The sequence below is a fragment of the Harpia harpyja genome, chromosome 23 (assembly GCF_026419915.1).
Source record: "Harpia harpyja isolate bHarHar1 chromosome 23, bHarHar1 primary haplotype, whole genome shotgun sequence".
In the NCBI taxonomy this organism is placed as follows: domain Eukaryota; kingdom Metazoa; phylum Chordata; class Aves; order Accipitriformes; family Accipitridae; genus Harpia; species Harpia harpyja.
In genome coordinates, this window is record NC_068962.1 from 5,678,926 (window position 1) to 5,701,552 (window position 22,627).

Here is a 22,627-nt window from a genome sequence, read left to right on the forward strand (position 1 = left end):
CCCTTTTCTTTCCCTATCCTAACCTGAGATTTCATTCCCTTGTTACTGATGTTAAATATGATATCTGCATGATTGCCATTGACCTCCTTACTGAAGAAGGGAACAAAACAGGAATTAAACATTTCAGCTTTCTTAATTATTCTGTCAACTTTTCTTCTTACTACTGATCTGATTACTGAATGACTATGACTCACCTCTCTTTGTTCATTCTGTACAGTGCCCTTTCTTCTCTTGTCCCCACATGCCTGTGCTCTTCTTTCATACTCATCCTTATTACTCTGCCTAGTTTCTACTTTCTTACTGTGCCACTCTTAGGTTTGAGATCATTGAACAACCTGTGATTTTAGCCAGCAGGGCTCCATCTATGCTTTTCATTCTCTCTCCACATTGAGATAGCTCATACCTGAGTCCTTACCATTGTTCAGGAAATTGCTGGCTCTCCTTACCTGTTTGGTTTTTTTTTTTAATTGTTTCTTATCTCTTTTGGGATTTTATCTTCCAGTCTCTGAATGTATGAAGTCTGCCTCTTGAATTTCACTGGCATTTTTGTTATTCCCTTCCCTTCCTTCGTAAAGATCACGAACTCTTACAATTTCACAGTGATTTTCACCTAACTTGCCTACCATCTTTTTATTCTCAGCTAGTCCTTCTTTACTTGAATTCTTCTCTCTCACTGCTTCCAGCACACCCAGAATTATCACCTCTCCATATCATGCTGTTTTCTTTTCCCAGTGAAAAGATGAGTGATTAACAGCCCCCAAGCAGACCCTGTCTTTTGATGGACAGCTTACATAAAGCTTCATGCTCTTGATCATCTATTCATGGTGATCTGCCTCCTCCTTCATTGCAGTCCTCATGCTTGTTCCTCTTTCCATTGTTAACCCTATTTTATCAGGTTTACTCTGTGATTTCAAATCACTGTTCCCAACTTTCCCCACACATCGTTAATGAACAATCTGTATTCCTTCTTGTAATTTTTCAGCATAGGAATTACCCCTCTAAGTCTTTATTATGCCAGGAAAATCATATTTTTTATCATGTTGCAAGAGTATAATTTCCTTCTGTTTATTCTTGCAGTGGTCTATACACACAGAGAGTTTTCAGCTGACTGAACCACTACACTTCCTTTTGTTTCTCTTCTGATAATGTCATCAGAAGTTACCAACAGGCTCTTCTTAGAATTTTCATTAAGTTTATCCTACAACAACCCCAGTAAGATTAGCAAAGCCTATGTACAATGATACATTTCATGTTTTTCAAAGGTAGACTGCATTGTTACCAGTAGGAGGTAGAAAACCATACTGAGAAAATCAAGGTCTTCCTTGTGATACCAACTTTTCACCATGCATTAAATTTCAGAACACATTTGTACTTTTTTGATCCTTTATCCATAACTGAAAGGATTATGAAGGCAGATCATAAAGCCAAATTCTTTTGCCTCTTCTTCCTGAGATATTTTTGATCTGTTTTGGCTCTTGTCATTATCTCCATGTAGATAAACAGGATGGGATAGTTAATATACCAGATCACTTTGTCTGACAGATTACAGAACAAGATACTCAAATGTTGTTTCTCTGCCAATTGTGCCAGAGTAAGAATAATAATGTGATGGGCAGCACTTTTAGGTGGAGCATGGCTCTCCATTCTGCTTACGGTTCCCAGTGACACACATCAGATGATTCTAACATTGATGTTGATTCCAGTTCATGAGCAAATAGTAGCTTAGTGTGCTAAAATTTAACAAATGCGTTAAAAAAACCTATTAGGAGTAGATCTGAGATCAAAGACAAGCTTGTACTTGTTCATTTGCTCTCGCTCTCTCTCGTTTTTATCTCCCCCTGTTTTTCCCAGGCTCTTTTTGTCATAGCTGCTCTTATGGCTCACGATTGTGATCTCTTTAAACCCAAAACTTTCCATTCTTATTTGTTTAGTGTTTAAGAAAAAAAAAAAAAAAAAGACCTAGTCCCAACCGGAGCTATTCGCAGCTACTGTAATGTAAATAATATGTAGCCCAGACGTACAATGAACTGAGGGACTGCCAGTACTTTCCAGGCCCACACACTTGGAAGGGGGTGGAGGGGGCAGGAAACGATTAGGAGAGGGGAAAGGCAGAGCTCCACCAGGCAAGGCTGAGGTGGCTCCGCATTTTCGGCTGCTGCGAGCCCTGCTCAGCGCTGTCTTTGTGCACACGTTGGGATGCGGCAGCTGCTCGAGGGCGGCCAACGGGGCTGTTTCCACGCTCACTAAGATTTGTCTTATTAGCCTGGAAGCACTCACAGGTTAAGGATCAATAACAAGGACGTAGTAAAGAAAGTGAGTAAAAAGCTTGTATTGAACTTACTGGTTACCAACAACACTAGCTGTGTCAGTACCAGAAAAAAAAAATGCAGCATAGATGTCTGAAGCACCTCATAGTCGCTCAAAAGATGAAGAAAAATATTTACTTGGGCTCTCCACTTGGTTTCATTCACTTCTGCACACACACACTAGACCCAGTTGTGTTCTTTTCAAATTTAAAGCAAAAAATTGTTTTATTGAGTCATCAGCTAGAAGAGACATGAACTCTCTCAGTCAGTAGGAGCACAACAGATTTTCCACAGGATTCTTTGAAAGTCTCCTTCGTCTGGGCTGAACCCTCACATCTGGCAGGAGCTCACTTCTGCTGACTCCAAGACCCACATCCAGGACATGAATATTCATCGTGTTACTCATGCTGCGTTCCTTTCCCTCTGATGTGTTTAACTTCCAGCACCAGGGAGACACTCCAGAGCAGCTGTGGAGCTTTTGCCAGCTCTTACTAGTTGGGCTAAGCAGGAAATCATTTTCCTGTTCCATGAAACTTTCCAGTATGAGGCTTTTTTTTTTTTTCCTTTCTTTTTTTTCTTTTTGTTTTTCTTATTCTGCTTTAGGACAAAATCTTGACTAACTGCAGGTTTTCAGTGAGGAAAACCAACAGTAACCCTTACCCTCCCTAAACCAAATCAAACCAAGAAAATAATCCCCAAATCAAGAAGAAAGGCAAATTTTCTGTGATTCAGGCCACAGATGTAAACTGGGATTTTTCGCACCCAGAAAGAATGCCCCGGCACCAAGTTATCTTTTATTTCAGTAAACATTATTTTAGCTTGTTTGTCTCCTCCCTTCATTCCCCACTTGACGTTCCAGCTTGAATCTGAGAGCTAGTTTTCCCAATGAAGCTTCACTGAAACCACTACATGTTCAGATTCTAAAAAGTATACTATTTTTATATTTTTATAGACACACACATGCAAATTCCTGTCTAGCTTTACTTACGGCATTATTTGAGCTCTTTAGGAATACGTGAGAAAATTTGGGCAAGAACTATTGACCTAGCAAGTACTTTGAAGAGCTTTTACTGCACAAGGAGGAAAAAACCAACTCTACTTGCTGGTGGGGAAAATTCCCTCATCTGTTGGAACATTTCCCATGGTTAACTTTCTTCATTTCTCAAGAGGACCGCAACTTGAAATACAACGATTGATATGATTTCTACCGGCTCTTTGTAAGATAAGTTGTTGCATTCAGAAAGATGCTGTACAGTTCCCACCGTTGTCTATTGGAGCTTACAATAAGTGGGGGAAAGATGGCATCAGTTGGCTGATGTTCCTAACTTTCCCCCTGGTAACTGAAGGAAATGCAGGATTGCCACTAAACACCCTCCGTGACTATAGGCAGGACATGGGTTGCTGCCCAAGCTCTGCTTGGTGCACGACCACCACCTGGCAGCACTACCACCGCTCGCAGACCTGACCGTCAGCCTTAACAAAGCTGGGAAGGGGAAGCCTGCGAGAGGCTGGCAGTTCAACCCTTGACAGGTTTTGAATACTCCGAATGAATAAATAACACCAGTTTTGAAATAAGTAATGGATTGCTAGTAGTATTACTAGGCATGCAAGCTAGAGGAAAATGAAGATGCTTCTATAAGATGAAGGGCCGATTTGCTCTAAGACATACAGAAAACCACCTCTAAAATCTTACTGCCTAAAGGAGAAGCTATTCATACTAGATAAGACAAAAGTGACGGGGTGATGAACCTATTAAATAAAACACAATGCATGTAACTCTTCACAAAAAAAAAAAGCAGAAATCCTTGCTAGCTTAGTCATTGTCAGGTTAATGTTTACTGCTGAAAGAGGTGAGTTTAGTATTAAGAGAGGTGGCTTCTACAAAAAGACCACTCTGTTCAGGAGAATAAATCTATTTAGCTTTATCTTCCTCCAGAAAAGAAATTTCCCATTAAAAGAACCCATAAACTCTCATATAGATGTTTGACTTAGTCAAATATTTTATATGACACTGAGATATTTGACATTAAGATATTTGTGTATAACCTAAGCTTTAAAGTACATTTTAATATCTCATTAAAATTCCACTTGGAGACCATATGGCATTTAAAAATTCATTTGTTATCTTGATTGATGGCATTTCAGTGAGCACTGTTTGAGTTTAAAACCAAAATATAATCTTAGACCTAATGAAGCAGACTGTGCAAGCTGAACTTTTTGTAGCTTCCCACAAACTGCCTCAGTATTTTTTGGCAGCAATTTTATGAAACCCACCACAAGGGACAGATCAAACATACCTTTAAAATGCGTAGCCTGATAATAATTGTGATTATATGTGTGAGAGATAAAATAGATACTAAATGATTGATAACATTAAATAATGGGTTATTAATATATTAAATCATCTCTGGGAGAAATGGAAATATGCTGTACAGGGAGAAATGTTTCCATTCTGGCTGGGACTGAGGGAAGGCTAACCAATGCTTTATGAGTGATGCGGTTTGAAAAACAAGTTGTGTGAACAGCGTGTGAAACATGCATGTCAGCAATGTACCATTAAGTGGTAGCTGAAAGAAAATTAAGAGGTTTTAAAGCTGTTGGCTGATATACACCTGAAAAAAAGCAAAAGAAATCTCATAATCAACAGTGCCTGAACTTCCTGAACTCTTTTGTGGGTCCTACGTCCTGTGAGTGTTTCTGTGAGAGGAGCCTCCTTAGCATCTAAAAAACTAGGCTTGCCACTTACCACGATTTCCATTATGGACGATGTCCAGACAGCAACAGACCCTGTCTTGTCCAGACACCTATCTCAGAATCCCCCTCTAAAGGTGCCTTTTTTTGCTCTTGATTCCAGTAAGAAACCTAAGTGCTAGTTTAGACCAGACAATGGGATTTTAAATAGCCGCTCCTGACTGAAACAAACGTTGTCCCCAGCTTGTAGATGTGCGGAGCAGGAGTTGGAGTGAGCGTAGGAGAGTTCAGCCTGCCACGTTCTTACTGCTGCTGCTTTGGGAGCTTCTCCTCAGGACTGTTCAAGTACGTCCAGCAGGCATGTAGATTAGAAATTTTTGTTCCACCTGTGAAATGCTTCTTTTGGAACTGCATTTCTGTTTATTTATTTGGGGTTTTTTTGTTTGTGTGTTTGTTTGTTTGTTTTTTCTTTCTTTCTTTTTCTTTTTCAATTCTCAGCTTGGAGAGCGTTGAAGTAGGTCAAAAGAGAAAGGAAATGTGTCAAACCATGCCTCTCTCCTCCCAGTACCTAAACTTGCAAGCAGTGCTTTATTTTAGAGGTAAGTTTGGATGCAAATGCCTGGGCCAGACTTAGGTATACAGCAATCTTTCAGACCGAACCTGGGCCTACTGCTTGGGTCCTCTAGCACAGCTTGATCCCTTACTTCACAGAATATCAGATAATTTCTTGAACTGCTTTTAGATCCAGTTTTAGGACTGTGGCATTTTGCCCTGTCTCCAAGGGGGGAATAATGAACTACTCTTGCACCTTGGTAGAATAACAAGGTCTCTTCTCCCCTAGAAAGTTGGGAAATGCAGAGGCTGGCTCAGTGAAGCCCTTAGGGGACCGGGCTCTTTGTACCTCAAAGCCTGCCAGGCTGAGGGATGCTGGGCATGAAGGGGGCACAACATGACCATGCTTCCATTCTTACTCCCTTGGGCCATGAAATGCTCCTGGAAGAGGCAGCACGTTCCATGTAAGCCACTGTCAACCTTTTTGAACAAGTTTTCTTGAGTATATGGACATAACAATTCAGATGCAAAAATGTATCATATCTATATTATTTCCACAATATTCCCCGCAGAGCCCAGGTGTTCTTTGTGAATGATGATGATGATGGCGATGATTGCTACAGCAGGGATTGCTGGTAGAGTTGTTATTGCAAAGCAGAGAAGTTCACAATAACAAACCACACCCCGCTCTGACAGCATCCGTCGGGTACATAGTACACCACAGGCTAAATTTATACTTTCCTCAAGCTGGTTTTTAGCTGGTTTTTTTCCTTCCCCTGGCTTAAAGCCATTATATGTCTTATTTGAGGTTTTGATCTGTTCTCACCAGAACTACCACATGATTATAGGAGTCTACATGTCATTAAGATGGGCCAGGCAAAGTTCAGGACAGCACGTTAATGGCTGAGCAGGGGTTATACGAAACGCTCAGGCTCTCCAACATGGCATTTCCCCCACCCCCTTCACCCCCAAGGTCAGGCTTAGCTCACATTTCTTTTTAGAAAGCAGAGCTTGAAGCCAGGTATTTTGCCACAAACATTTGCAGGCTTACAATCCAAGCAGTCGTAACTGAATGCTGTCTCTCACATGGAAAACAAATTCTGTACATGCTGTACATTCTTCAGTGGAAAATAAAATCCAGATGGCCTTTATTTTACCAAAAAGAGTGGGGCAAACAGACGAAGAGACAGAAGTCCTTTCTTACTCACATCCATCTCTAAACCTTGCCAAAATAAAGTAACCAACAAAAAGCTCTTGTGACTGGCCAAAGGCAGGCAGTTACTGACTTATGAGATAACAATACAAGGAGAAACATGTTCTTTTTAAAAATAAAAGGATATTAGCAGATAAAAATCAAATAAGTATAGGTGTTTATCATTTTGCAGTCCAACAGAGTCGGTCTTTAAAACAGAGCTGGCCAGCCTGGGATGTGGAAAAGTCAGGTCTGATGAAGAACAGAGGTTGCTGTTGGAGGACACCGGAAAAAAAAAAAGAAAATGGAACAAGGTCATTTTGAGTGGAAAATGCAGACATTCTGTTCTTGGTAAAGGCTACGATGGAACACTCCAGGGCTATCAAGATCCTTTCTCAATTTGTTTCAAAACAAAATTTAAACAAGTTTCCACCTAGTTTTGTGTTGGACGGAAAACTGGTAATTGATGGTCAATTGATGGCCCTTGTCCAGTCACAGCATCCCCAAACCAAGAAAAAGTAAGAAATGTTTCCTAATAACAGGTTAAAATTCATGTAAGTTTTTCAGAAAATTCACTCATTCATTTGCACGAATAATGCAGACATTCCTTTTAATTTTTCATCAATATTACACAGACAACTTTTTTGAAACCTCTCTTGAAATGTTTTTGTTTAACTTTATAGCTGTTGTTTACTCCTGAGTCTATCTCCCTCCCTTGTCTGCCTTCTTGCATTTTGCTTTTAAAAAGGAGGAAAGTAGAGGAAAAGCAAAGAAAAAAAATATATACTTTAGCCAAAAGTACATTTTTTGTCTTTTAAATTAATTTAAAAAAATTAGAAAAAGGATCAAGAGTTTTTGTTTTTTAAAAGTTTATTTTTCAACAATACCCCCCATTATGCTAGGAAGATTTTGATCTAAATCTATTAACAGCTTTGAAGATGAGCCAAGCAGTCAGTCCTCAGAAATTAACTTTAATTAAGTAGAAGTAATAAAAATTTCATTTAGGTGGGATGAGAGGCAAAAGGAAGGGATCCGTATGTTCCAGTGTGGCAGGAGAATTACACAAATTAGGAAACTGCCATGGATACTGACTATTGTTATGCAGCTTGCCATATTCTTTCAGTCATTATGAGCTTGCTTCAGGTTAAACGGAGATAGAAAAACAACAACAAAGAAGTAAATTTTTTTTTAAAAATGTAGTGGGCAATTGAGAGCGTGTAATACTGCCCTTCCTTTACAATAAGACCAATGTACACTGAGCACACAGTACCAGCACATGAGAATCTTCTGTACATTTAAATATTTACATTGCAATTTTCTGCACAGCAGAATATAGCACCATGGAGTCAAAGAGGGCTAATCACCACGTTCAGACTCTATAGAAATGAAACACTAATACCTGAAATATGAATGAATTGCTGGCATTAATGAGGAAGGAAGATAATGAGACAATACTGTATATTTATATCTAGCACAACCTTCTTTCTGTACTGCTCAAGGTGACTCATTCCTGGAACACAGGTCAGAGCTCCAGTCATCAAAAATATGTTAAACAATTCAACTTAATTACTGTTCTAAACTCTGATAAATAATTGCTAGTAGTTCCCAGCTGACTTTAAGAAAGATACATAGAAAAATGAACAATGTAAGATATAATGAATAGTACTTGAAATACTATTAAGAGAAATATTAGACAAGAACTTTTCCCTGGATCTTCATGAAAAATATGTTTCTGCCTTTGCAGTTGTGTGTTTAAATACAGTGCTTCAGCATACTGTGTTCTGTTCTGTCCTTCATTACAGATATATGTACATTCTTCCATGAGCTTTTTTTTTTTGAGAGCTGATTTCTCTGTCTCTGCAGTGAAACCATTAGTGACCAAAATGGGCTACGGGTTGGGTAAATACCTTAGGTCTTATAGCCAGATGTAAAACATAAATACCAACTGTTTTCAAAAAGAATATTATAGAAATGGGTTACTGAATGAATTGGTTTGATATCAGGCATTTTAAAGCCTCACCTCCATCACTAGTGACCATCGTGTGTGTTCAGAGCTTTGGACGAACAGCAGTTCAGAAACCTGATGGCAAATAAACCTGACAGCAGATAAAAAACAGGCAGTGCTCCAACTCTGAGATGAACACTTGTCTGGCCCTCAGATATTGTTGAAACAGCAATGTGAGTGCTACAGAGCCGGTGGTGCTGATAGCAGCTTAAAAGCTATCCATTCTTTGGACCTCATATCTTAGAGGTCCACCTCACCTCCCGGGGCTCAGGATTCAACAGGAACATCCAAATCCCTACTTTGCCCAGCTCTGGCTATTGGCTCTCTTGACTGGAGGGAGAAGCCCAGTTCCCAGCTAGCTAAGCAGTATGTTGTGAACGTTAAAGGCTGTGTATCCTTGTGAGAGAATTTGCTTTCCTTCCAGCTTTTCCCTGGAGTTCACAAAGTGCACCACAGTGCCTTTTTTGATGAGTTTACATTTTGTTTCATCTAAAACACTGGAGTTTTATCCCTTTTTTAAAATGAAAGACAAGTTTAGAAGACTTAATTTCCCCCCCAAAATGCCTGAATGCATGAATCACTACACCCTGCAAAAAAACCCCAACCCAAAGCAGCCCACCAAACCCATCATGTGGTGGTGATTTCTAAATTCTCCTAACCCTCCTTTTGGTGATTTGTAAGAGGAGGTGACAAACACATCTATTCTGTACAAACCCCATTCTTTAGCTTGCGTACATATATGTGTATGCATAGCTATACATATATAAACATACACGTATATATGCATGTATGTATGTATAAGAAACACCGTCGTTTCAGGAAATACATCTCAACACTTGGATTGCTCCATCGATCAGTCACTGGGATTCACAGGACAACCTGTCATGGCATGGTGCTGTCTCAGGCCGTGCTCCTGCAGCTCAGCTCTCAGTGGGTGGCTGCCCCCAGCAGTGGAAAGGCAAGACCTACAATGAAGGAGATGTCCAGTTGCCCCCCAGTATTGGAAAGGCAAGACCTACAATGAAGGAGGTGTCCAGTTGCCTCCATCCATGTCACTGGTCTTCTCCATCAGACACTGGAGGAGGAAGCCTGGGATCCCACTGGTAGCTCCAGGGCAGGTACGCAAGAGCTGGAGAGCTCAGGAGACAAGGACCGGTGTTTACTACAGAGCTGAGAGACTTCTCGCCTGAGGGAAACAGCACAAGATTGTAGCTAAATGCCATCAAACAGCTAGAAATAGTTGCTTTTATTTGGGTCAGAGGTTGCCTATCTCTAAATTGGCTGCTGTGAAGGAGAAAATAAAAACAAGAGCTATGAGTCACCAGTTGCTGAGGGAAGGGACGTTGTAGAGGACTGTAATGAATTCCTCCCTGCTGCTGACATCCCCCAAACTACTCCTGGGCTGTAGTTTGATGAAGGCAATGAATGCTGGTATTTCCATGTCCATATACTTATTTAGCCAATGTTAGCAAACCAGTGTAAGCTCAAACACATCATTGCATTGTTTTGTATGCTCAGACCTGAGAGACTATCAGAGCAAACAGCACTGAAATGATCTGATTTCATAGTCCTTAATGAGTTTGCCAGCTACGTGCTCTCAGAGACCTCTCACATGCACTCAGCATTGTATAAGGAATGAATAAGTAAGCTTTCACCCAGGGCCAGATCTCTAAAAAAAAAAGAGTTGGACATCCCAACCTGTAAACTATGGACTATGGAGGCAGTTCTGAAACATCCTCTTGAAGCTGTGTTACTGACAAAAACTAGCGACCTTAGTATTCAATGACATTTGCATGATTTTTCCTTTTTTTCTGTTTATATTGTTTATTAAAATTCCTTTTCTTATAAGAAGTCTTACAAGAATTAGATGGCTAGACGACTTACAGAAAACAAATGTTTTCTGAAATATGAGTACAGCTGGAGCAAATTCCCATTTTAGGTAAACCAGAAAGGGATTCATATTTTCAGTAAGTAGTTGTGTGTTTGGTTTTTGTTGTTTGGGTTTTTTTTTTATATATAGCTTTATAGTACCCATTCTGTTCTCATGTACCCAAACTATGTTTTCAGTAACATTGCTTATTCATATTCCACACAAGTCCATCTATTTCTGCTACAGCTTCTTCTGTTGAATATAGTATTCCAGACAAGGACACACCATTGATTTATACAATATTATCATTCATTTGATAACATTTCTGTACCTTTGTTTGTAATAGCATTGAAAGTTGTTTGTTTTTATTAATGGAGTTACGTCTTCGGCACACATATTTCCTGGAGCATCCATTCTGACTGATAAGATACCTTTGTGGATGAATAAAGTTATTTTGGATCTTTGAAGTTTGTATAAATACTTTCTGCCATTCCTTCTTCAATCTTCTATTTATCAATCCTGAAAATGTAGTTTGATGACACATTCAGCAACTGTATTAGATTTACAAAGAAATTTGTATTTTCTGGCAAAGGTAGTATGTGACATCACAGGGAGAAGCTGTTCCGTGCAACATTTTTTTTTAAAGTTAGGTTACATTTCAGTGACTAATTATGTTTTAAGGAGCCAGGAAACAGTTTAGGAAGTTTGGCCCCCTAAGTTTTGTGATTAAGTTCAAATATGAAACACAATGAATTTTTTGAAGAGTCACAGAGTCTTATCTAAAGGTCAGTGAAATAAATGTGAGGCTTTTTAAAATTTTTTTAAAATTTTACTTCAGGAAGCATCAGAGGAGGCCTTGAGACAATGAAGTTGTCGTCTGAAGTGGAAATCTGTACTTTTATATTTAAATACTCTGTGAGAAAGCAGAGAGCCAGCAGGATTGATTGAGTCTTGCCACCATCTGCAGTGTAACTGGGATTGCCCTTTTGGAAATAATTTTGGAAATTACTTTGAAAATCCCACAAAACAGTAGTAAAGGTTTAATAACATTGGAGTAAACTGGGCAAGTTATTATACTTCATTCAGTTCCACCTCTTTTGCCTGGGAAGGAACAAGTTGTATTTGAAAACTGTGTAGAAATGTTTGTGAAAACTGACCACTCATCTTATTACCTAACCGTGCAGGTGACAAATTGAAGGACTCTCTTTTTACTGTGTTTCTTGGGTCTCACTGCATGACATTCTTTGATAAAACCTGGTGAAGGGACAGAATGGGCCAAAAGACGATAGTCTGCTGGGAAGAAGCACCTGGGAAAGCAATTGTATTACTCTAGGCAAATCAGTTCTCATCTCTGTATAATTATTTTCCTTCCTATCTGTGGTCTACCTCATTTAAACTGTAAGTTTTTTAGGCAATTGGGTGAGACACACTACACCGTACATTAGCCTTCTAAAAGTGAGAAATCTCATTTCTGTTAGTTATCCAGAGTTGCTGTACATTTAAGAGAGAGAGAGAGAGAGACACTTTCAGAGGATGATTCATCTTGTCTAAGACTGGAATAACATGAGTTGCTCACTGGACAATCTTCTCACTCACTACCTCTTCCCGTTGACAACAGTTTAGATCAGATATTAAACTATAGGTAGATAAAGTTAGGTGAGATGACTCAAGCTCTTGTGTACACTGCCTGCCACCTTATCTCAGTCACGATTTCCAGATATGACATTATAGAAATAAATAACAATATATTGGGCCAAATGGAGGCCTGATGTAGTTTTACATTTTCATGGTGAAAAGCTCATAGAGATGTTAAGACTTCGGGGCAGTCCTACAGCCTGCGTTAGGCAGAAGATCAAGCTGGATGGCTACAATGATGGTTTTCTCCCTTATTTATATATCATGTGGAGTGGGGAGGTGATGACTATTGACAATATTGACTTATTCTAACTCGCTAAGGATGCTTTATGATTAAATACCTCAAGTGACCCCAAATGAGACTCTAATGAACTTGTGAGCTTTATAAACAACATACCTTTTTAGGAGCAGCAAAGGATCTCTGCTGACCTCCCTCCTCAGCATGTGCTAGCCTTGCCTGCAGCTGCTGAGCTGCTGGTCTGTCTGCGTGGTAGAAACAGCTTTTTAATTGTTTTTGAGCCGAGCAAGAGTGTGAGACAGCCTCTGCCTCCAAAAAGGTTTTCATTACTCCTGTTTGACTGGCTAAAATTGCTTTTATAAAGCTCAGTGTACGGTTTCTTGCTGCCCACCTTGGTGTTTTGGCCAACTCCCTGCTCGTTCCTCTTATGCCACGGGGCTTCAGAAAGAACTGAGGGACAGTCTGTTTCTACTCACGCTAACTCAAAGCCGAGTTTGTTATACAAGTTCTTCATCTGAATCAACTTTAATGTAGTTTTATAGCCCCTTAGTGCCATTCTGAAGCGAAGAAAGCCTAGACCAAAATTTAGCTTGTAATTCCAGATGTGTGTTATAACACTGCAACAAAATGGAGGGTGTATATTCAACTCCTATGTTTTTTAACTTCTCTCAGTGTCTCACCAGGGCTTTCAAACCCAAGGAGATGGATTTTCAGCTCGCATTTCCCGCACATCCCTAAAAGTTGACACAGCACTCAGTCTTCAATAGAATTACCGCAAGAAATATATTTTAGAGAATTTGTAAATGAAAAAAGTGGGGGTGTAGGCGCCTAAAGGCTGTTCAGTTCAAAGAAGGGGGCTCTGCTGCAGTGCCTTCTGTATGGGCAGCCCCTCCTCTGTAAAATTGCTTTCCCCTACAAATGATTTCACGTTAACCTCAGCTATGCTGGACCACACGGAGCCGTGAGGCAGCGAGTCGTGTCAAGGCACTGCAAGCTTTTCACCCATCCTTATCCAGCCCCGCTCTGGGTCAAGAGCTTCCACACCTCACTGTACCAAAATACATGTTCTGGGGGGGTTCTAAGAGTCTTGGAGTGTGTCTTACTCCACTTATGTACCTACACACGCGTGTAAAGTATGCCACTGTTGCAAATTGCCTTTTTAGTGAATCCAGAATCACAACTGAAAAATGACAGGTCTAACATTTCTGCATAGCAGTCTAAGCATCCCTGAACGCTTCTGTCAGCAGTTATCTTATCAGATATCTGAGTTCAGCTGTTGCAGGCTTTCGTTTTCACTTAGGGAAAAATCTGTCTTGTGAAGTAATTGTCAAATGTTCTTGAAAAAACATGAAAAAGAAGAATTAAATATTCATGATTCATATGCTAAAATTCACATTTTTGCATGGTCTGTGAATGTTGATTTCTGTAACACACACGGCAGCAAATAGAAAGAGGAGCTTAGCTTCAGAGGAGATGTTAGAAAGGTAAAGAATCTGACGTAGCAGTTCTGCCTTTGTTCCTCCTTCTGGCATTCTGCTAGGTGGGTTACTGCCTTTTGTGTCTCTTCTGCCCTGTAGTATTTAACCTCATTTTACAGGACAGCTGTATTTCATCACTCATGGCATACCGGGACCTCATTAGGTGAGAACCTCTTCCTCTTCAAAATGTTTTAAATCTGGTAATTATTTTCTAAAGGATCTTGAGCACGTTCTAATTCACAGTTAAATACATAAATTTGAATATGTGTATTATGATTTATTCTTTCACTTGCCTACAACAGGATCCAAATAAGAAGCGAAATGCCTCATTAAAATGCAATTCAGTATGGCTTTTGAGTCCCAGAGAAACAGAGTTTGCAAGACAACAGCAACCAATTGAAAGTGAGGATATTTCCCCAACATGTTATCCTTCAGCAGAGGTAACTGGTATTTCCTAGAAATGTATATGGTCAAGTAGGAAATATACTAAACTTTTCATTTTCAGCTTAGCTACCATAAAAGCAAATTCTGTTTTGTCTACATCACAAAATCGCCAAGTGAAGAAAACTCACAAGTATATCACTCAGGTAGATCAGCAGAAAAATAAGCTTCTATTTACAAAAGTTATATTTGTGTGCTTCTATCTCTGAAGGTTGCAGTGACTGTCAAAGTTGGTCTCTAGGCACCATTATGACCTATTTATTCTTTGTATATCACAGTAGATTTTTTTAAAGTGAGAAACAAACTTCACAAGGTATGAAAACTATCATCTTCAAATATATTCTGTGAATTCACATATATAGGGACAGACGTCTTCTTTCTCATTCATGCTCTATATCTTCTGCTAAAGTCTGACATTCTTATTTGCATATTTTACATTAATAAATTAAGTATCTTTTGTGGTTTAAATAATAGAGTAACATCGTCATGTAAATTTTTTCATGTAACTTTTAGATTCAAATGTGTAGAGTACACAACAATCACACAATTATTTTCAGGTAAACTGACTCAACTGTTTACCAAATCATGCATATTTAGGTATTATCAGGAGACACTGCTTCTTTTTCTAAACTAACAAACAGAACAAATTTCCATTTTGATTAAGTTGATAAAGCTCCAGTAAGTCAGTAGAGCAATGCTAACTAATACCAGCAGGATCTAGCTCAGAGCACAAAGACTGTTTCCAATGTCAAAAGAGCTCATTACTATTTGATAGCCAGATTCTTGGGAAGATAAAAAATACCAAGACCAATCTCACTTCAGCTTTCATTAACTAAGCATCTACCTGTACTAATTTTGAAGACACAGATTACAAAGGCTATCTGCTAGTCTTGTAAAAGTACCACGTGATGATTTCTTAATGGTTAGGTGTCTAGCATTGATCCTTATGCTCTTCAGAAGTGGTGTTAGGGATTGAGTAGTTCTGGAGGGTTGAACAAAGCCATATCGTAATTCCATGGAGTCGGGACTTCCTCTTGGCCATTTTTTGTTTCCTGTAGTAATGTGTTTCCTCAGCCAACTGTGGTGTTTGACTACTGGCCACCAAGAGATGTAACTGCACTGCCTGAATGAGACCTGAACCCCAAAGCCCTTTGGACCATGGCACTGACTTTGTGCTTTTTCATAAGTCTCATGTCTATTCTTTGGGGTTTTTTCTCCCCACTGATATAAGATCTGTTTTATTTATGTCAAGCCCTGCTTCTCTCAGGGAGTTAGGCATTTATTCTGCCCTGTTGTTGCCTACGAGTGGCCTCAAGGCCTCGAGCCACTCGGCCCTTGAGCAGAATCCAGCTCATCCCTAGAAGAGCCCAAGTGTCTCAGGGAAGAATCCACAGTGCCAACAAGGCAGCCTGTTCAAGCAAGAAATTCTGAGGACAGGGACAAATCTTAAATTCATTTTGCATTTTTTGAAAGATGCTTACATCCTCTTGGGATTCTGACTTAGGGGTATGAATAGCCTGAGCCATTATTTGAGGATTAAGAGGAGGAAAGAGTATGTCTACCAACTCAGATGATTAAACATCTGCGCTTTGTCAGGACTTCCATGAATATGTACAGAACCCCAAGTAATAGAAGTATCGATACTTACAAAGCTTATTAGTGGTGCAGACTTTAGAAATGTGGCTATTTAAGTGCTGTCAGCACTGGCAGCAACTTAATGAAGGCTTTGAGAACTTTGATTTTGATCCTAGACTGAAGTTCTTAGGTCTTTTGTGGCACTTGTCTTACACGATTAGTCATGAGAAAGTTGTGACCCTTTGTGTTATATTAGTTATAACTAATTATATTAGTTATGTTATATATGTTACATATATATAACATATATATATGTTATATATGTTATATGAAGTTATATTGCTCCTTTCTGTACAACTGTAAGTCCGAATCCAGAGGGACTGATGGCCATTAGGCATACACAGTGAGAGGGGTCTCAGAGGATTTACCGTAATGAAAAAAATACCTATAGCAGCTTGTTCCATACATTAATGTATGGACTACTTGCAGTTGTGCATGTTTGGGTATATTGTCCTCTGCACTCTTTTTAGTTCTTCTTTTTGGGTTTTTTTCCTGCTCCTGCTCAGTGTTTGATCTTTTAGCTTCTGGCCATTTTTTCAATCATTTTATTTTGAAGAACTTGGTAACAAAACCCCAAAACTTGGTATAACTGAAGAGCATAGTTGCAGACCTTCTGGCTCTGTGATTAGCACATTAATGATCTGCTTTGTTGCTGTCACTCTAGAAGAATTACTCAATTCATAGTCATGTCTGCAAACCCAGCGTGTGCATCTGTCTGTACAGACACACATGTGCAACTCTGGCATATATGGAGTAGAATACACTGCCCAGGAACAGAGTGCTGCTTGTTTGCATGTTTTTTTTCAGAGTATCAATAATTCAGCAGTAACTTGTAGAACATTTTAACTGTTTCACTTAACAAAATGGCTGCAATGATTCTGTATATTTTTATGAAACAAAAAAATTCTTGAAAATCCTTACCTTACCAGCATTAAAATTATTTACATTGCAAACCTCGTCATACAGCTATAGAATAATCACTCCCCCATTTGTAGTTTATGATACTTTTTGGTTTTGTTTTGATAAATGACAATAGTTAACACTAAGACATGAACAGACATTTCAGTTTTGCTATTTAATCTGTCAAACCCCAGTTGATCAATAATAACATGAGTTATATTTAAAAACACTTATCTGATGCATTTTTGCACCTTTTTCTATAGTTATCTTGGTATTAATTTTCTTTTTTTAAAAGAAGATTGTAATAATTTTATATATGGAACATCATATCACATTTTATGAAGTATGCTAAAAGGAAATCTCTCTATCCATCTCTAAAGGATAACATGATGACATGACACGAAACAAAATAGTTGCCTAAAAGCCTGTATAACCAGGTAGGGTGGAGAATGAGAAACCTAATGGAAAAGACAGGGAAAAAGTCAGAGTGTCACTGCCAGAGCTAGACCTAGGGCTGAAACAGCCAGAGCAGCACACTGTGCTCACAAGGGAACAGGCTGTATGTGTAAAGAACACAACAAAACCCAAAAGGGATTATTTATGTCACACTAACTATATATTAATTCTTTCTTCACATTCAGATAGCAATAAAAGGAATCATGTGGTATCATGTTATCCATTAAAGTCGCATGTTCTTATCACAGAGATACAACGATTTCACCCTAGTTCTCGGAGTCAGCATAATATTAGACCTCCTTCTGCAGATTACTGATTGCAGGCTCTTCGCACATGACCAGATTAGTGCCATGATGGCGAGTGTGTGCTCAGACCTGCACAGTAAGCCAGCTACAAGCTGTAAAAATATATGACATTTACCTGGATTCTGTGGGTGTGCTGAAACAACCATTAGAGCAAGAAGTTCTAGACTTAGCTATACATACACATCAGGAACTGGAAAATTCGTTACTCACTGTGGGTCAGGAGAGCATATCTAACCAAAAGAATGCATAACAACAGTGAAAACCAATCCTGCACGTCAGACGTCCTTTTCATTTCACACACAGAGAGCAATCATTTGTTACGCTGCCATGGTGGGTGCTCGCTATTAATGGAAACTGTTTCCCCTCTACTGGTTTCAGTTTTGCAAAAGGCTAGGGGAGAGATCTTGGTATTTCCCTTCTATACTACAGGCTCATGATGCACCCAGATAGGTAGTGTGATTAATAATTCAAAGCTATGTTAGCAAGTGACACAGTATCTGCCTCTACATGCACAATTCTGCCCCAGGGTTCAGTGGAAGATGTACACCCTTTAGCTTGCTCAGCTCTAGGGTTAACATTTTGCACTCCTCTATTTTGAGTTGTGTGCCAGCAAGATTTGGGTGAGCCCTTTTTCATTTTCTTGTTGATTTTTGGTGGAGGGTTGTTTGTTTTGTTTTGTTTTTAAAAAAATGTTTTAAGATACAGAGACAGCAGATATTTTTCTTCAAAGCCATTTCAACTAACAGGGCTGTGTTCAAACTTTAGGAAAAGTCAACAAATATTAACCTTCAGGCGGTAAGCAAACAGAAAATCTCAGCCCCCAAGGAAAGCAGCTGACAGTTACAGGGAAGCAGAAAGGGGACAAAACATGACACGATGGCCATTCTCAGCACTGTCGGTTGTGATTCTGTATTCTTTATGTGCTGTTTTGCCATTGAGCATGAACTGGCCAAAAAAGTCTTCAAGGTCAGAAGAGCTCCCCAACCAATATATTTAAGCATCCTTCAAGGTAATAAGTAGCTTTCAAATGAGGGTTTGTGGACATGTGTTAAAAATATACCTGTGTATAAGTGAAATACGAAGGAGGTAGGTGAGAAAGATGGACTCTTTGGACTTTTTGCTTCTATTTTTCACAATCTAGGCTTCTTCAAAGAAGAAGAAAACCTGCTGTTTGGATATGTCTTTCTGTTTAAATGACCTGAGTAGCCTCAGGAATGCTCTCCTTTTCCAGATGAAGCACATGCTTACAATTTATTTGTGGTGCCAGTTTTAGATTTTAAACAACTTGTAAATTGGGTACAAAGTTAGCAGAAAGCCTTACCTTTAAAGGCTGAACCTTCCCACACTGGGTACTAGGGCTTTTGTAGTCTGGTTTTGCTCCGTATATTCAGGCTCAGTTAAGCTTAATTTTGCATGGAAGGTTAGTTTGACATTTTTGTTTATTCAAGAACATTTTTTTCTTCACTGAAATAAACAAAGAAGTTGCCAGACACAGTTATTTCTGAATTTGAAATATTTAGAATAGATGAGGTTTTAATTTTCATAATGTTTCAACTACCAACCAAATCTTAAAATGACTTTTTATACAAATATCAAATTATGTGATAAATGCTTCTTGCTATATGCATAATTTTACATGTGTACTAGAAATGATGTTTTAAATTTTTATGTTACAGGTTTTGGGAAATGCGCCTAAAGCCCCAAATATTTTTTGCATCTTTTTTCAAGTGCCTGGAAAAACACAGCCGTGAGCCTGGAAATGGTAGATGCACATTCTTTGGATTTTTCATTTAAAACACTGTGAAGTGAAACGTTCCAGTCCTAGGATCACGTTCATGAGTTTCTTCATCAACGGCTTTTGTTTAGACTTGGATATTGCTAGAATTCTCTTACCTGTGTGTTAAAGCCATTCCATTATTTCTTCCCAGTCACTGGCATTTCCAGTGGAATCTCTCCCTCTTTCCCTCTCCCTTCACCATGATATGAAATGATTTTTATACCCCTCTGACTTTAGTATTAAGACGTGACATCTTTATTTCCTGCTGCCGTTGTTATCAAAATGAGTAAGCAGGCAAGCCTGTCATATAGCTTCCTCTCCTCCAAATCTCAACAAGAGCTCAGCGACGAATTTCAGGTTATGCCAAATCTTTATCTATCTTGCCCAGCCTCCACAGCTACTGGCAAAAGGCCTTGCTTCAGCTACATTCACATACCATTCCTACCCCAGTGCAGCTAGTCAGCTTTTGAGAGATGATGAACAGATTTTTTTTTGTTGTTGTTACATTTTAAATAGTAAATCTTATTTATAGTAACTGTAGAAGACACTTAAAAGTTAGATCTTAATGTGCATTGTGAGCAAATTCTAAGACATTTCACATGTGTGTCTAAAATCAAATTTCTGAAATTCATATTTAAGCAATTTTATAAGGGCTTGATTTCAAAGGGACATGAGCGTTGTGGAAAACAGGCACAGATTCAGTAGTTGGAATAGGAGCCTACAGTCAGCTGGTATCCTGCAAAATTGTAGCCTGGAAAATTAAATTCATATTTGCCCTCCAGGGATTGAGCTTGTGAGATCATCTGTCATATGGTGAATATGTAAATAATTGTTTTCACTTCCGTTTTCTTCTGCCAGTGGACAGCGCAGTTTTTAAATTCTTCAGAATTTTTCTGACACTTATAACTGAGCAGCTCCAGAATAAAAACTAGCATGGAGTCAAATTCCAGGCATCAAAAGAAGGCAGAAACAAATATTATGGAAATGACAGAATGCATGCTGACTCCTGGGGAAAAAAAAATGAATTTCTCTGGTTAGGAAAAATTTCAGCAGGATAATATGAGCACGGTTTTCTTACGGCATAGTTGTCTGGAGTTGGCTCTTTGCTGCTTCTGTTGTCAAATGCTGACATATCTCATGTATGTTTGGTACTTTTAAAAACCAGTAACAAAAGAAAATTATAATCATAGTAAAGATGAATATTTTACTTAGCTGTACTATAGCTTTCAGCTTTCTTTCACACAACAGAAAATGGCAATTTTCCACGTGCTAGAAATACGTTGCCTTATTACAGGATTGTACTTATGTTTTGAGAACAACTTATTCATTAGTGATAAATGTGAATGAATTCACTAAAACAGAAGAATATCTTCTTTTGTTCAGCAGGGTTAATCAATAAAAAGGCTTAATTCCCATCATTGTTTTATTTCTGAAATGAGACGTTTGTTTTATTACAGTAACCATGAGGATTTCAGAGTATAAGCAAGACAAAGTTTATAAACACAGATAATATTTACTGCTAGGTCAACTGATACAGTTTTAAAGAAATAAAAACAGACAAGCCAAATCTTGAAACATGTTTTTTTTCCAACAATATTGGCTGACCTACTAGAAGATACTACTTGCAAGCATGGTGTAATGAAATATTTTATCTGTTAGGAGGACTGGTGTCACAGACTTTCTACCTTGTACTTTGTAAGAGCCTTTTAATAGAAAAGAAAAATCAGGAAACAGATGCTGGATGGAAATTAGCTCATCAACTAATAGGCAATGATAATTTAATCTAAAACTTTGAAGTTAATTTCAGTTTCCCATCTACTATATCAACCTTTTAAATCAGAAACCAGCAAATCCTGAGGTTTTCCACCTCCTATGTTATCATGCAAACCAATGATCTATTATTGGAATCTATTTTATTAGTAGCACAAACAAATTTAACTTGTACTTGAAGAGCAAGTGCAACCTGTACTTGCTTTGAGGAATAAACATTCAGACATTTATGAACTGTGTAAATTATCCTTAAATGACTGTGAAACTGTAGAACAGTTTTATATAGCATCCCATATTAAAATTCTGCTAAGTGAGTATGAAGTTGGTTGCCTTAATGTGCATTTATGTATTTTTAAGCAAGATACATAATGCATGAACTAAGGAACTTTGGGAATTTTCTTGTAAATAGGTAGGTCTTCACCCCTCTTTGTCAAAGCCCAAGTGTAAGTAATTTATATTATCATTTTTTATGGGTTGACTAGCTGCTGCTCCAGCCTCATCTTTTACAAATGGCAACTTGTTCAGAGAACATGGACCGAAGAAGCCATCACTCCTGCAGTGCTTCCACTAGAAACAAGGACCTTGCCGGTGAGGTGCTAGGTTGCAGATCTGCTCCTTTGCATCTCCTGTCCTCCTCTACTTTTCGTCATCCCTCCTTTGGTTTTGCCCAGCTGCCAGCCCCACTGCTGCAGGGTGGCGGTGGGTGTCCGTGAAGGTCGGGGTCACTCCGTTTGCGATCTGTCAGTCTTCAGGTGAGATGTCTGTGCTGCGATCACGTGGACTTTTGAAGCTAAAAGGCAATGGAAGTTTGGTCCTGTCACTAATAGTCTCATTTATTGTTATTACCTAGAGTTCTTTATCTCTGAGTACCTCTACAGCTTTCTCTGAAGGTTACAAAATTCTGGTGCATTGGATGGGAACAGGAGCAAATCTCACATGTTGGTCTAAGAAAACACTTTGCCAGCAGCACCTCATCTCACAGAGTTGTATATAACTCACCTGACTCCAGTGTCAATGTTTCTGATGGTCTGTCAGCATATGAAGTTGGGGGAAAGAGGGACCTTTTAGGGAATTTAAACCTAAATGAGGCAGAGCTTTAGACTTCAGCACCATTCATCATCCATGCCTGGAACTGAATTAGAAGGTTGCTTGGAACCTTGTTAGAATAGAGGTGGATGGTAAGGAGAAAAGAACGGCTGGGAAAGGGTGAGAAAAGCATAATTCAAAGAAGAGAGCTTCACTCTGAGCCTTGCTGGTGTGAACTTTACGAGTCTGAGAAGTGAAGAACTATCAAAAGGGATGTTAAAATAGGAAATATGCTCTTTGAGCAAAGAACATGGTTTTCAAGTCTTCTGACTGATGCATGATCATGCCAC

The 22,627-nt window shown here is 38.9% G+C and overlaps 1 long non-coding RNA gene across 1 annotated transcript; it reads left to right on the forward strand.

Moving 5' to 3' along the window:
* The first annotated feature begins 14,332 nt into the window (after window positions 1-14,332).
* LOC128135546 (uncharacterized) lies at window positions 14,333-21,837 on the forward strand. Its single transcript, XR_008233113.1, has 3 exons — window positions 14,333-14,407; window positions 19,381-19,466; window positions 21,734-21,837. It is a non-coding gene; the product is annotated as an uncharacterized LOC128135546 (long non-coding RNA).
* The last annotated feature ends 790 nt before the right edge of the window (window positions 21,838-22,627 follow it).